Here is a 15,317-nt window from a genome sequence, read left to right on the forward strand (position 1 = left end):
CAGGTTTGGCCATCAAAAGTAAAACTAAAATCATTAAAGCCTATACACATTTCATTTCCCTATTCAACATTATAATTATATTGTTGAGTGTCCAGAGATAACCACACACCAAATGTCTATAATGTTTTTCTTTTTATTTTTTACACATTGTGAATTCTGGATTCAAGAGTAATTGTATTAATTTGCTTTGCATATATAGTTAGAAGACTTTCAAACCGTCCAGAAACTTCGTTCTATGCCAATCAAAAGGTATATCAGGAGCTTTCGGGTAGGCCTCCCAAAATTAATTTCAAATTCCTCAATTTTTTTTTTGTTATATAACAGCTTAATGATATTTTTACAGCATATATCTAACTCATTTTCAAATAATTTTTCTGAACATAAATGGATTATTTCTATCATAAAAATAAAAAAGAAAAGAAAAAGAAAATATTTTTTTTATAAAATTGTAGAGATATATATAATAAATCTACTCTGAATACTATCACCTGTCAAATTGTTATTTTCTTCTTATTTTATGGCGTTTCAGTCACTTTCTTGAAAAACGTATTTGTCTATTTTAAATTATTACCAAATTAATTTTACATCGAATTTTAAATGAAAAGAATATCATTTTGGTCTATTTTTATTTTTCAATATCTCCATTTATTATTAAATTTTAGAGCAAATTATACTGACATTTTCAATGATTTCTTCAAAATTTACGCATACTCCTTGTTTTGCCCCTAAAGTAATCTTCTTTTATTGTTTAAAACTTATCACATTGACGCCACATGTTACCTAAAAGGTGTACCCTTGTAAGGAGGTTACTACTCTAATGTTAAAATGACATTGTGTAAATTTTGAAGAAACCACAATAGAAGTGAATATAAATTGTTCTAAAATTTATTAAGAAAAAAATTATGCTAATCATATAATGTGTAAGTTTATATTTAATTGAATATAAATATAAATTCTTATGAGGGTGGTAATCTGTTTATATCTTAAAATTAAAAGAGTGTACCACTTCACTCTAAATAAACAAAAAAAAAAAAATCTTCAAGGAAGAGAATTTCACCTTTTTAAAATTTTATATTGTAGATAATTTTCCTTAATAAAGAAATATTTGGATATATTATGGGTTTTCAAAACCCACCATTCGTTTCTTAATAAAAAAAATATTACAAAGGTAAAGAGAACTTATTTTAAACACTTATAAAAATTAATTATCAATTTCATCTCCACGTACGTAAGTAATATTTCTAACCCAGATTTTTTAGTCATCGATCCGTTATCCGCTCTCTATTATGATTTTTCACATTTAAAAAATTAAATTTTTGAAATCACTTTTTGCTTTACGCACAAATTATTAACTGTTGAGACTTTATAATTTTATAAAAAAATGGTGCAACTATAATTTTATCAAAATTAAAATATTGATTAATTTATTTTCATAAATCCTTATTTTAAAGGGTGGGTTTTGTTCATTTTTCGTAAAAAAAAAAAAAAGGGTACCGGCCAAATATTTAAGCATTATTTTTCCTTCTCAACTTTTCCCCTGCCTGACATAATTAACCTGGATTCAGAACAACATTACTGCATAAGTAACGCAAGGTAGATGAAACATAACATTTTAATTGCAAGTACACATAACCACATTACTATGTCTCCTCTCAGGCATCCTTTCACTATTTCTTTAGGGAAAGAGGCTTATCCTTTTCTAAATAAGGTCGGTCACTAGGCACTGTTTTCTTTTCTTTCTGGAACGTTACTATTAATATGCTTCAGCATGGAACCCCCCTTTTTAAGCCTTTTTTTTTTTATTTCCCTTAATTATATAATAATATTTTTTGCTGTAGGGCTTGGAAACTTAGAGAGAAAGGGTACTTGTTTTCTAGGGCATTTTTGTGGTCATCACACGCATGTCTGCTTCGGTCCCATTCTTTTCTTAACTTTTTATGTTCCATCTTTTTTATATATAACTAATATACCTTTTTATGTGTACACATTTTTTAATATTCTTGAATAGTTTTATATGTAGTGTTAAGAATTTAATTTTAGAAGAAGAACCCTATTCAAACATTTGATGATAGCTGCACCACCACTACCAATTCCATATAACCCTTTGAGTGGAGTTTATGATGACATCAGTCCCACCCTGTCATGACGTGTGCTCTTTCAATCTTAGTGCCTATGCCCTTCTTTACTTATTCTGCTCTCCAGCATTCACAACCAACTCAAGGAGACTTTGGCTTTTGATTAATGAGTATGATCATTGAATATTCTTCCCTGCCTTTGCTATCAACACAAGATTCATGCATTTGTATTAACATATGAAAGACAAGGGAAATTCCTAAGAAGTTTCTCGGCAAAAAAAAAAGAAAATAAAACTACTTCTGAATTTATTTGCAATACCTATCTATCTGGGTTGTGGAATGTATATATATATGCATATGGTTCTTATTATTGATTAGTTAATCACCAAAAGGGGTATTAGATAGGGCTATTACAATGAGATATAGATAATAAAGTATCTGGTTATTTAATTATGTTGTGATTTGATTTTTCATGTATTTAAAATGTTTTACCTACAAAATAAAATAACACTTAGTTGGTACACGAGCAATGAGAGCACTACTTTCGAGTTTCAATCAGCGTGTATCGTTCTAAGAGGCAATATTGGATAGAGATTACTTGGATTTCTCGTTACATGAAAATCTCTATCTTACCAAATGATGATTAGGGTTGTTCGATTACGATTACAAAAATAAAAAAAATAAATAAAAAATCAAGATCCGAGTGTGAGTAAGTATAGATTTTGACATGCATATATATATGGTGATGGATGGCTATATATATATATGCGATTTATATATTATTTTTTAATAAAAAAATTAGTTGGACTTTGCGAAATGATTAGGGGTGCTTGCATATACTAGCAATTAAAATTGCTTAAAAAACATGAAATATAAGTAGGCCAAATCAGCAAGCATTGAGCGTGTATTTATGATGATGGCTTGTTCTATGTGATCGTATCATATATGTTTATTTATTTTTATCAAGTACACTCTTAATCTCACTTGAGATCAATTAATTCAGCGTGAGCTACCTTCGTTGAGCACAGAACAAGTAATGATGTGAAAAACTAGCTTTACTATTATTTTTTTCTTCCTTTTCCAAAAAATATATATTGGTATGATCATGACCATGTGGCAAGTTTGAGCAGTGTTATTTATATAATTCCTACACTCATAATTAGCTACTATTGCAGAAGTGTTTGTATTGGAATTTAATAAAGTTATTTAATAACTAATTTCAATTGTAATTCTCTAAGTGGCATAACTTTCGTTTAATAAAATTAGAATTATTTATAAGTCTACATTATATTTACGATATAATATATCATATTAACAAATAATTCTATCAGTAGATTATATATATATATATATATATATATATATATATATATATATATATATATATATATATATATATATATATATAATATTGACGGTATAAATATTGCATTATTATTGAACACTTATAATATCTATAATGAGAGACTAATTTTTTTTTAAATAAATACTATATTGATGGTTATTCTATTATCATATGACAATTTTTGTGTAGTGCTTATAAACTGAAATGTTATATATTCTAATACTATTAAGTTATGTATTAGATGATTCAGAAGGTATCTGCAATGGAAAATGAGTTGGCACTTGCGTACCTCAATTGAGCTCTATATATAGATTACATATCTTTTCTTTTCTTATTTCGTTTGGATAAACATAGACTACATTGACGTGAGGCATCCATGACATGGATGATACATATATAAATCAAATGAATTATATTATATTACTTATATAGTTTTTTTATAATATTCTCATCACTCTATATTAATTATCTTATTTCTCACTTCTCTCTCTTCTCTTTTCCATTGCAGAAAAAAAAAACACTAACAAATACAATTTCTCAAATCAAATCGGGTTGGTTATTTGTCTTCATGCGTTTCATATAAATGATAGATCGTAGCCTTATATGCCAGTATTGGTTTGTGGTGGAATCTTCAATCGCTAGTTTTAAAATTATCTGTCACCAACCGCGCACAAAAGGAAAAAGAAGACAAAAGGTACCACTTGATATATTTATGACAAAGCACTAACATGCCAAAATAAATATGTTTACGCCAGTATTTATATAAGCCTGAAATAAAAATACTACCCCTCGTTTACATTGGTAAAGGGGAATGCGTGTGTTGTGTTTGTTCCCCGTCTAATTTTTTAAACAGGGATATGTAAAACTTTGGTAAATAAAATGGCAAGTTGAAATCGAGACTTACTGATACAAACTTGACATCATGTGCTTCTTAATCAAGGATTACGTTGAATGTTACTGAAATCAGATAACTGTGATTAAATAATAATTTTATTTTATAAAAAAACAATATTCCATTAATTCTAGTACTGATTGCAGTCCATTTCTTTCTTTGCCTGTGAGCTACTACTAATTATTATATTATAATCGATGTTGAATGAAATAATTAAGTAAAATAGTAGTAATGATTTGCCAAAGTGGAGCTTCTAAGCCATGCTTATTTTGCCTAGAGTAATGTGTCTATAGTTATACAGTTACACTCATAGCTTAGAACCGTAAGGTGCAGGCTTGCACCATTCTCATTAATCTTCTCAGTTTAGATTTTCTGTATTCATCATGATTTATTTCAACTTTGATCAATTAATAATGAAGTACAGCCACTTAATTAGATTGAACTGATGAGTCATAAGCCATAGCTGTAGAAAGCAAATGACTACATTGCTGCTTTTTTCATCAGGTTTCTTTTTGGAAAACCATGAACAAGCAATATAAATGAACACACAGAAGTTAATTAAACCAGCCAACTTTAGTAAGGTATTATTATATTCCTGAACTGTTCCATGTAGTTTACAAAATAATCAATATAATCTTGACCATTGCTCATCACGTAACAAAAAAAGTAAAATATTAGAGACATAATTGGATGTTAAGTTTCGTCCAGTTTCAATATATATAGCTAGCTATCGAGGATTCCATTGAAGATATATGCACGTGGTCCCAATAAAACAATATGGATGGACATCCTAGTGTTTTTGTGTGTGTGGTGTGTGTGTCTGCCATAAGACACAAAAGCTTTTATACAATCAAATAAACACTTAGAAAGTTGTGTGTGTATTAGTTGCTATATAACGTTTATTCTTTTTTTACGTACACACGTAAGGTGTAGTATTGCCTCGAATCAAGATGCTTCTGTTCGTTCATACAAGCATATCTTAGTATCTTCGCTTCCATTAAGCCACTTTAATAAATGAATACAAAAAAAATTAAAAATCAGCCCTGCTTTCAAATTCATCTCTTTCTTAGACTCAGACCAATGAGTCAACTCAAACGCGAAAATCTCGAGTCTCAGTAACTTAATCTTCATACACTGCTTAATAATTACTGTAAGTGTATCAACTCACTAAGATTATTAGTGTAAGAGAATAATGTAGCGCGCAGTAGCCGCAATCATTTCATTTTCAGAGACAACTAAGTTTTCATAAGGTTGTTAATTTGTACATAATTAATATGAATGGGAGGCATATCTAAGATTTATATAGAAGAGCTAGCAAGGTACATTGAATCTTTTTTTCCCTCGGAAATATCCCATATCTTGCAAGATTGGGCCAAATATTTATCGTTTTAGATACAGCTATAAATGAAATCACATTTGTTTAAGATCATACCATGATTAAAATACTTAGAGGAGGGTCTGAGTGAGTGAGCTTCTATACACTCGCTGTATTCTTTGGTACGTACAATTTGTGCTGAACATAAATGTTTAATAAATTCTCTTTTTGCCTATAAAAAAAAAGACTAATTAGAGAAGGGTCTAGTTAATTTGCATAAATATCTCAACAAAAATTTGTGTAAAAAATAAATTAATAAGGTAAATAAATCAAATTTCCAAAAATTAAATTAGTTTATGTTTTATGTATTTCAATATTTTTTAGAAGTTTCTTCATTTAATTTCTCTGTAAAGTAAGGTACATAATTGTGAAAGGAGTTTTAATTCATTTTATTTCTTTTAATTATTGGTATTTATTGAGAAATTTATATTTAATCACTTTATATCCATTATGTAAATTAGTATAATTGTGCATAATTTTGTGACAACTATTAATTAACAGGGAGGTTGAGTTATGCACTTTAAGTGTATAATTGATATACCCCAATTACCTAAGGCATCAAAATTAAAGATTGTAAAATGAGTTGGACACAAATACACAATGACCCAGTCCAAATAACCCATAAAAATGGACAAGTTGGATTCTAAGATTATAGACCTAAAAAAATTTGACTAATTTAACTTGATGGGTCCAATGATCAAGATTAGATTTGAAAAATGTTGACCTGACACAATCAAACTTTATATATATATATATATATTCAGATTGGACTGGACAGTCCATTTGTCAACTATAAATTAAAGGGAAAAGTCCCTAAATGTGTGCATTAGTGCTGTTATAGATTATATATATTCTTGACAATTTAAAGACACTGAAATATTGGCACAGCTTGCCTTTGGTCTGTTTTCTAGCATAAGCTTTCCCCATCCTTGCGTAGTATCTTTAACTTAATTGTATGCTGACCTCATGTCCCATAACTTAAAAGATTCAATTATGGTCTAATGTTAAGGTTAAAAAAATAGTTTTACCCCGTACTAATTATATTTAGGATATAATAGTAAGAGTTTTGACAATAATTATTATCTACAAAGTCAACCCTTGTAACAATTATGACAATAACAATAGATTAAAGTTAAATCCTTTCTTTAAAAATAGAAAAAAAGTGTAACTATAGGATTAACATTTTATCTTTTATTTTTGATTGATTGTTGAGAAAGTCAATTCAAAATATCAGATATTAATTGAAGTGAGAGATTCTAATACATTCTAAAATGTTGAAATATAATGCTTCACTTATGATAATAGGGCATTACACTTGTGGGGAGAGAAATTATTCCTTAACGAATATTCTATTTTTCTAGGGATCAATCTGGTGACTTTTGATTATAGGAATAACTTTGAGCAATTAAAAAAATATGAATTTTTTTAAAAGTGTTAGTAATGTAAGAGGTTAAAATTGTTATTTATTCCATTATGAATAATTTTAACTTTGTATAACATCCTCTTGCATCTTTAATATGGTAATTATTGAATCTATTTTATATTTTTAAATTAATTGCGTTTATTTTTTTAAAATAATTCTTATAATTAAATAAAATTATATGCTTTTAGTATTATTCTCTAATTAAAATTGAAGTTTTTCCTCGATAATCTATGCATACCTTAAATGCTTTTAGTGTTATTCTTTGATTCTTATTGTGCGCTAGTTTTTGCTAATATAACTCTATACATGTGTCAAGTAAACTATTCAATTTTTTCACCTACTAACTCTATTTTAATAATTTAATATTCTTATGTTTTTTGTCATCCACAAAATAAATGCCAGCCTTTTTTTAAGTATTCTAGAAATCTCTTGCTCCTCCATTTCATGGTATTCCGAACATAATCCTGATGTGAATAAAAATATAGAAATACTAATGAGTAATATCAAGTACTTATTAAGAAAAAAATATTAAATGAAATTATTTTGTCAAGTTTCTAATGTATTGATCGAGTACCACCATGTGTACAGACCATTAATAATGTTGCTATCTTTCTTGTCATGTTGCTCGCAATATCGGTACGCAATATAAGTTGTCACTTCCCAACGAAAACAAAAATCTCCTTCGGATTCTGGTGTTCTTGTTTACTCAGTGGCACCTGAATTTGAGAAGAATTTATGAAGATTTGTGTCTAGAAAATAAAAATTTTACACTCATAAGAGTGTTCATTCTATAGAAGAATGAGAGATGGAAAATAAGTGAGAGAAAACGAAAGATACGATAGGTAATGTAAATAAAGTGAAAGAGAAAAGAAGAAGAATGAAAAATAGAGAAGGATTATTAGTACAAATAGAAGGGTTGAAAAATAAGAGTAAAATAAAGTATGAAATAATTAGGATTATTTGAATAATACACTATTTACTTGATGGTACATTGTCTAGTCACAGATGGGGAGGCTTTTCTGTTATCTTTAATTTTTACACCCGTTCTTACAAACAATGAGTATCCATAATTCAATTTTAAGGATGCGCGAAAATGAACTAGTTCCATCACACGTCCTAAATGGCTTACACTTTTCACAAAACCCTATGCTTCATCTTAACCTCAAAGAAAAAAAAAATCTTAACTCTTCAGCTCCAAAAACAAGCGACTGCATGAACAAGAACCTTATATATATTAAGCAATTTTTATGTGCAGGCTCCAATGCCAATTCGCTGGGCCAGAAGTCAAAAATCACTGGCAAGTAAACAACTCAACTGATATTTTTCTGCTATCTAATGCCTTACATTCAATGAAGCTCCTTTTTGCCAGCTTGAGGAAACAGCACGCTGTGACCATATGATGGTTTAAATGCCCCAACTAGTATCCTAGATGTTTTGCTTGCAAAATAAATTCTTCTCTTAGAAGACGATTTGTTAATTTCACGGCTTTGACAATATTCCTGAGAATAATATTCATAAAAAACTATTACCGAAAATATTTTCCTCATAAAAAATGTTTCATACTACTTATTATCATTAAATGGAATGTCTTCCTGTAAAAAAATGAAATGTTTTTAAATTTATTTTATATTAAAAATAAAATATAAATTAAATAAATAAATGAGACATAATAAGAGAAAAGTAAAAAATTATTTTAGAAAATAACTTTCATTCTCATAAAAATATAACATTGTCATCCCTCTACATAGTTATCAGAAGAGGAAAAAACATGTGTAATATAAGTTGGTGAAAATGAATTATGTCTTCAAATATTTTTTATAGCTTGTAACAAACATAAGAATGTTACATTTCAAGACTCACATTCTTGGAAATAATCCTGGGAAGATGGAGCCAGCATTGATCAATGCCCTCTGAAGCTGGAAGCAGTTTTTTCTGCAGCAACTCTTTTCTTTTGACGCTGAGAAAAATGGAAAAGAATTAATCTTAAACTAAGATGAAAATATCATACACAAAAAATAAAGACAATTACTGAAAGGGCAAAAAATAGGGGGAGAGGGAGGGGGGACAATAAATTTCATGAGCTATATAAGATACTATGATTTGGGATTGCAGCTTCTTATTTAGGGCATAGTCATCTGAATGTCTAGAATTTGATAGTGACTCACTGGAGACATACAATCACTGGTTCAGCAAGCTTTTCTCTCTCTGTAAAGCAGAAATTTTAAAAAAAGCTAGTTAGCTAACACTTGGATTAGAGGATCAGTTGCTACACTTTTTAATCACGACTTGTAATGCCAAGAAAGTAACAGCACTAAACTTGTAAAAAGGGCAATGAGCTAAGGGGCTTTTCTTTCAAGGTATATTATTAAGTACATTCTAAAAAATGACATTAATGTTTTTATTGGGTAAATTCATAGACATGTTTGGTTAGAATATAATATTCCAAGAAATATTTTTCAAATTTTAAATGAAAGGAGGAAAAAGTAACGGCAAAGTTTTGTTCTGCAACAGATTAACACATACCTTCGTCAGCTGGTAGTTCAAAAGTTTCTGCATCCTCAACATCAAAATCCTCTGTTTTTCTTTGAGCACCACTGTCACTGATGATCACGTACTCACAGTTCTTTGGATCTGTCTGGATGATGATCTCATGCTTACTGCATGCAGTCTTCATGGTAAAGCTTCATATCTGATAGAACCCAGATAAAACTGTTAACTAGTGATAAACAAATGAAGATAGATTGAGCAGTATTATTTAGATTACTCCAAGTAAAATGTAGTGCATTAACACTTGAAAATCATATGGTATTGTTACAAGACATATACAAACCATTGTCAGGGAGAATTTGTTTATACTATAAGAAAATAAGATACTATATCAAAATTTATTAAAATATGTGCCACCATAAGGTTAATTATAGCATAAAACTGTCAGTTATTTAATCAAAATTAATTTCTATATATATAACGATAAAAGAGTTTTTATGAGCAAGCAGGTGCTTCTATTCCTGCTTTTTTCTCCAAAAAAATAATACAACAATCTTGGCCACTGTAGCCATCATAAACATTAGATGCTTTTTGATAGGAACAGAGGACAATAGTGCCTTGATTTCGAGGACAAGGGGCCTCCTTCTACACCAAGCATTCTGACTCAAATTCATCTCTACCTTCTTTCATTCATTATAGCTATATTTATACATATCATAGGGTCATTCTGTGAGATAACAGAATGCACGATCCAAAGTGGCAATAACAACTTGACAACAGTATTGGAAAAGCTGTAATTAATCTGTTATAACTAACTTCCTACACTTATCATTTTATGCATATCCATCCAAATACGTGGGAGGCTTGATGCTCCTCTTGGGCCTACTGCTGCATCTTCTTCCTATCACTTTTGCAGTCTACAAGACTACACCATACTTATATGGAGTAGTAACTCCGAACTTGTTTTTTCTCTGCATTGAATCGGACACCCTTTGCAATCATAGAACTGCATCCTCCACACTAAACATTAAAAGGTATCTGAAACCTGAAAGCAGGGTCATTAGATAACGTGGAATTAGAAGTTAAAATAAAAATTAACATTGCATCCTATCCAATTTAAGCCACATTGGGAAAAGGGGGGTAATGGAAGACTAGTTTTACAAGTATAGATATACAAAAGCTAATTCAAAGCATATCAAATAAACAAACCAATTTCATACCTGCGGGTAAGACCACATTTTGACACACATCAAATAAATTATGATCCCATTCAATCATAAGTGATCATTAAAATATAGTCATCGATCTTAATTCATATTACGTATCAACATATTTGTCTTTTACATGTTATACACCTGAACTAGTTTATGACTATTCAACAAACAAAACAGACATTAATAACTTAAAAATGATCATTTTCGACATTGTTCCATTTTCCATGTTATAGCAGTCCTAGAATAAGGAAGATAAAAAATAACCAAAATGACTTAATGGCAATACTGTAGCTGTTGTTAAAGTGAATCAGTACCTTATAATCTATATAACCAGATCTATCTTCCTTGCTCACTATCTCAAGACATGCTGCTGAACATGAAACTTGTTCAGAGAACCCTGACAGGAAAAAACACTTCTTGATACTAAATAATATAACAGAACTGAATGCTTGTAAGCAAATATACATTCCTGACTTGGATCCCATTCCAGGGGATAGTAAAAGTTGCCTGCTCTAGCAGCTGAAAGGGAAAACTGGAGAAATGCAAACAATGCAATGCAAGTTGAGTGAATTGCAAAATCAACTAACAAATACCAAATAAAATACTTTTACTCAAATTCAAAGCATCAATTTCATAAGAACCGTATAACTAAGTGCTAACTGCTAACTAATTATATACTGAGCAAACAAAAAAACAATCACCAAGACTGAGCACATCATCTCCTAAATTATTGAAAAATAAGAAATCAGCTTTCCCTAATTTTCAACCAATAGAATGTGTATTCTTAACTAAATGTCAGGCCAAGTGTCTTGAATTGTTCATCCACTAATTCCAGTGGAGATAAAAAACATAGCCTTATTCATTGAGAAGGCAACACTGATACAATAGAAAGATCATATCCACATTCATTCAATAAATATGCATAGTCTGATGATTGTAATATAGGACAGTTTATGATATTAATATGATTTCAAAACTTTTTTTTTTTCTTCTTTTGACTATTTGATTAGTTAACTATGTTTAATTTTCCAGATGGCAAGGGCTTCAGTATTATTAGAAATTTACAATCCAATTAGTAACTAACAACTTTAATTAGATGCTTCAAAATAACTAGACTATTCCTATTTACTACAAGAACAAGATCTTTGATTTTTTTGGTTGGGAATTTACAAGCTGGGTGATGATGCAAAGGAAGAATAAGGTCTGTGAAGGCAGCTTTCATGAGCTGTGTAGATTGAAACTATGAAGAAAATTGAGCATATAAAATGAGAAGTGTATGGCAGCTTTGTTAAACAGAGAAAGCAAGTATATTGAACCAAGTGTTTTTGTTCTTCCTGTTAAAACAAAATACCATAAGATACTAGGCTTTCTGGACTAGGGAGTCGACGTTCTTGAGAATGTGCTAAGGCATGTTCTGTTCGGATAATAGTGTATAAGATAAACATGATAGAACTTTATTCGGGGATTTTGCTCCTTAAAAGGGGTTCAAATAATTTCTTAAAATGTTATATCCATTCCCTTTTTTTTTAAAACTATACTCTCCTTTCCTAATTTAATTTGGTTATGATATAAACGATCCTCTTCCTTGCTTGCTTGATCTCTTTTCTAACATTAAGGTTTTTTCATCTTAAAATAAATTAAGCGTTGAGGGAAAGAAAATTAAAAATATAATTTGATACAATGATTTTTTTTTTAAATTCCAAAAAATAATTTCCGAAGTACTTTTTTTACATTTTGTATTCTAGAAAATACTTCTTGAAATACATAATCCAAAACAGTTTTCCATAAATTTTATTGTTGCATTCCAGAATGTTGTTTCAGGTTTTGTATTCCAAAAATTATTTTCCGGGACTAAAAAACTAAATCAGCCTTAAATAGCCCAAAACATGTTCTTTTAAGGGTAGAATATATTTTTAGTCCTTAAATTTTTTAGGATTTTTATTTTTTATTTTTGAAAAAAATAGTTTCTTATTTTTTTCATCTTGACTTTTAATCTTTTTAAAAGAACTAAAAATAAGAATAAAAATGAAATCAAAAGACTAAAAGTAAAGACAACGAAAAAGTTAAAGGACTAAAATCAGATAAAAAAAAATTAGAAAAAATGAAGAACTAATTGTGAACCCTTTTTATAAAATTCAGCACTAACTTATCTGGTATGAAAGTTCGAAAACTAAAAATAAAACTCAACAAAAGTAAAAGTATAAGTACTAAAAATATATTTTACTTTTAAATAACAAAGTCGTTGTAATATAGTGGTAAATACTTTTCGGGACTAAAAAACTAAAACAGCATTCTGAAAACTACTTTTCATAACAGTGATTAAATAGCATATAAGGATATTTTGGGTATATAAATATTAATGATAGTAAAAAATTTAAATTAAAGAAAAAGGGGAGTGAGGGGAGTAGATATAGAATTTGCCTTATTTCGCAATACAAATTCGGCCAGCCACTCGGCCCTAGTCCAACTAAAAGCTGGGCTTCACAAGAAGCTAAACGGCCTTGTACTTTTTCTAGCAATGCGTTGAATAAGGATTTTATTTTTTCAGGGTTTTTTTCCCTATGGATATAGTATAATTTATTTTAAAAATAGTATATATTAAATAAGTGTACCATTTGAATAAACTATTAAAATGGGGTATGTCTGATTATGGATCACGATTTTAAAATAAAGTAATAGGTTTTGAATTAAAATTTACTTTTTAAATATAAAAAAATGTATGAATGAAAAGAAAATGATAAAATAAATGAAGTTGTACATAGAATCCACAATTTCACTTTAAATTTTTAGTTTTTACTAATAAAATACAAAAATCATATTTTACATCTACAATTTCACTTTTTATTTATTTATAAAAAACTCTTTAGAAGTTGTGGATTTAACTAATAAGTTTTTGTATTTAGTATTTCACTAATCACATTATACTTTTTTCAAACAATAAATTATATTTTTTCCTTAACAAATGAATTTAAGTATAAAAAGATAGTATGATATTTCATATATTTCATACACTACTCAACCAATTAAGTTAGACTTATTTTATACACAATTATTTATATATGCAAACAGAATAAATCGAGAACTACACCTCTCTTTCTTATTATATAAGGAATAAGTTAAGAGGTAATATTAGATTATGTATAAATAAACATAAGTATTGTCCCAAATAACTAAATAATACATTTTTAATTATTGTATTTTATTGTTTTTCGTTCACGTGAAATTATTATTTTTAATTCTTATAAATTATTTTTGTTTTGCTTGTAGACTTTAAAGTATTTTTGATAGTACTTCTAAAAGTTAAAAAATATTATCTAAAGTACTATAAGAATGAAAAATAAAAAAAAATGATTTAGAAGATCAATTTTTTTTACAAGGACCAAAAGTAAAAAAAAATTAAATTATAAGAATTAAAAATATATTTAAGCCTAAAATATTTAAATATATTTTTGTGTTATTTTATAAAATACTAGTATTTTAACCCATATAATGTTTGGATAACCTTCATATTTTATCAATACTTTTAAAAAGGTTTTAAAATATTAAGTATAAATATGCATTATAATTCAAATAAAAGCATTCAAAACATCAGATATTGTTCTTGAAGATAAATTATAAAAAAAATCAATTTTATTATTTTTATTGTTTTTTTTTTGTAATTTCATTATAAAAATGTATTCTTAAACAAAATTAAGCGAATCAAAATTATCTCAAAATGATTCTTTATTTAATATACAAATGTAATCAATAATTAAAATAATATTTTCTTTAATATACGCAGAGACACGTTATATACTCACTTAAGTCGGCAGGGGAGTTTGAAATGATTGTATGTTTGGCTTACAAAAGTAACTTCGTTATGTAAATTTCAGGCTAGATATTACGGAAATCCATTATCCATTATCCCACGAATCATTTCTACAAATTCAAATAAGTTCTTCAAAATGTTCTCAATCTATTTAAAACGTTTATTTTTTAATAAGAGTGATTGGTTTTGAGTGCCTAATTCCTTTTTCCCTTAAGAAGAAAAACCTCCCCATTATCCAGATCAATGTAGAAAAAGAAAATGGAGAAGGATAGAATAAATATAATAAATACAAGAACAAAGGAGAAACTAAAAGGCAAAAAATGATTATAGTCCCTCTCTCTAAAATCACTTTTCAGATATTTTCATCTATTACTTGGTCCTTCTCTTTTGTGCCACAGTTAAAATTATATTGTTCCCTACCTTTGTCAAATAGTTTTTAGATTGCTTTGCCGATAGAAAATATGGATTGCACATTCCCCACCCTTTTATTAAGTTGCAATACACTCAAAACCAGCACGGATCTTTCCTTGCACCCAATCATCTTTATTATTTTATTTCGTTCCTTTTTTTTCCTAGACTTAACCAGAGAAAGAAAGAGAGACAGTAATCTTAATCATACTCATTTTCCCAATGCATCTAAGATATACAAGAGAATAATAATAATAAGTATAATCATACATAATTCCAGGTTTGACAAT

Source organism: Glycine soja, chromosome 10 (genome assembly GCF_004193775.1).
Source record: "Glycine soja cultivar W05 chromosome 10, ASM419377v2, whole genome shotgun sequence".
Lineage (NCBI taxonomy): Eukaryota > Viridiplantae > Streptophyta > Magnoliopsida > Fabales > Fabaceae > Glycine > Glycine soja.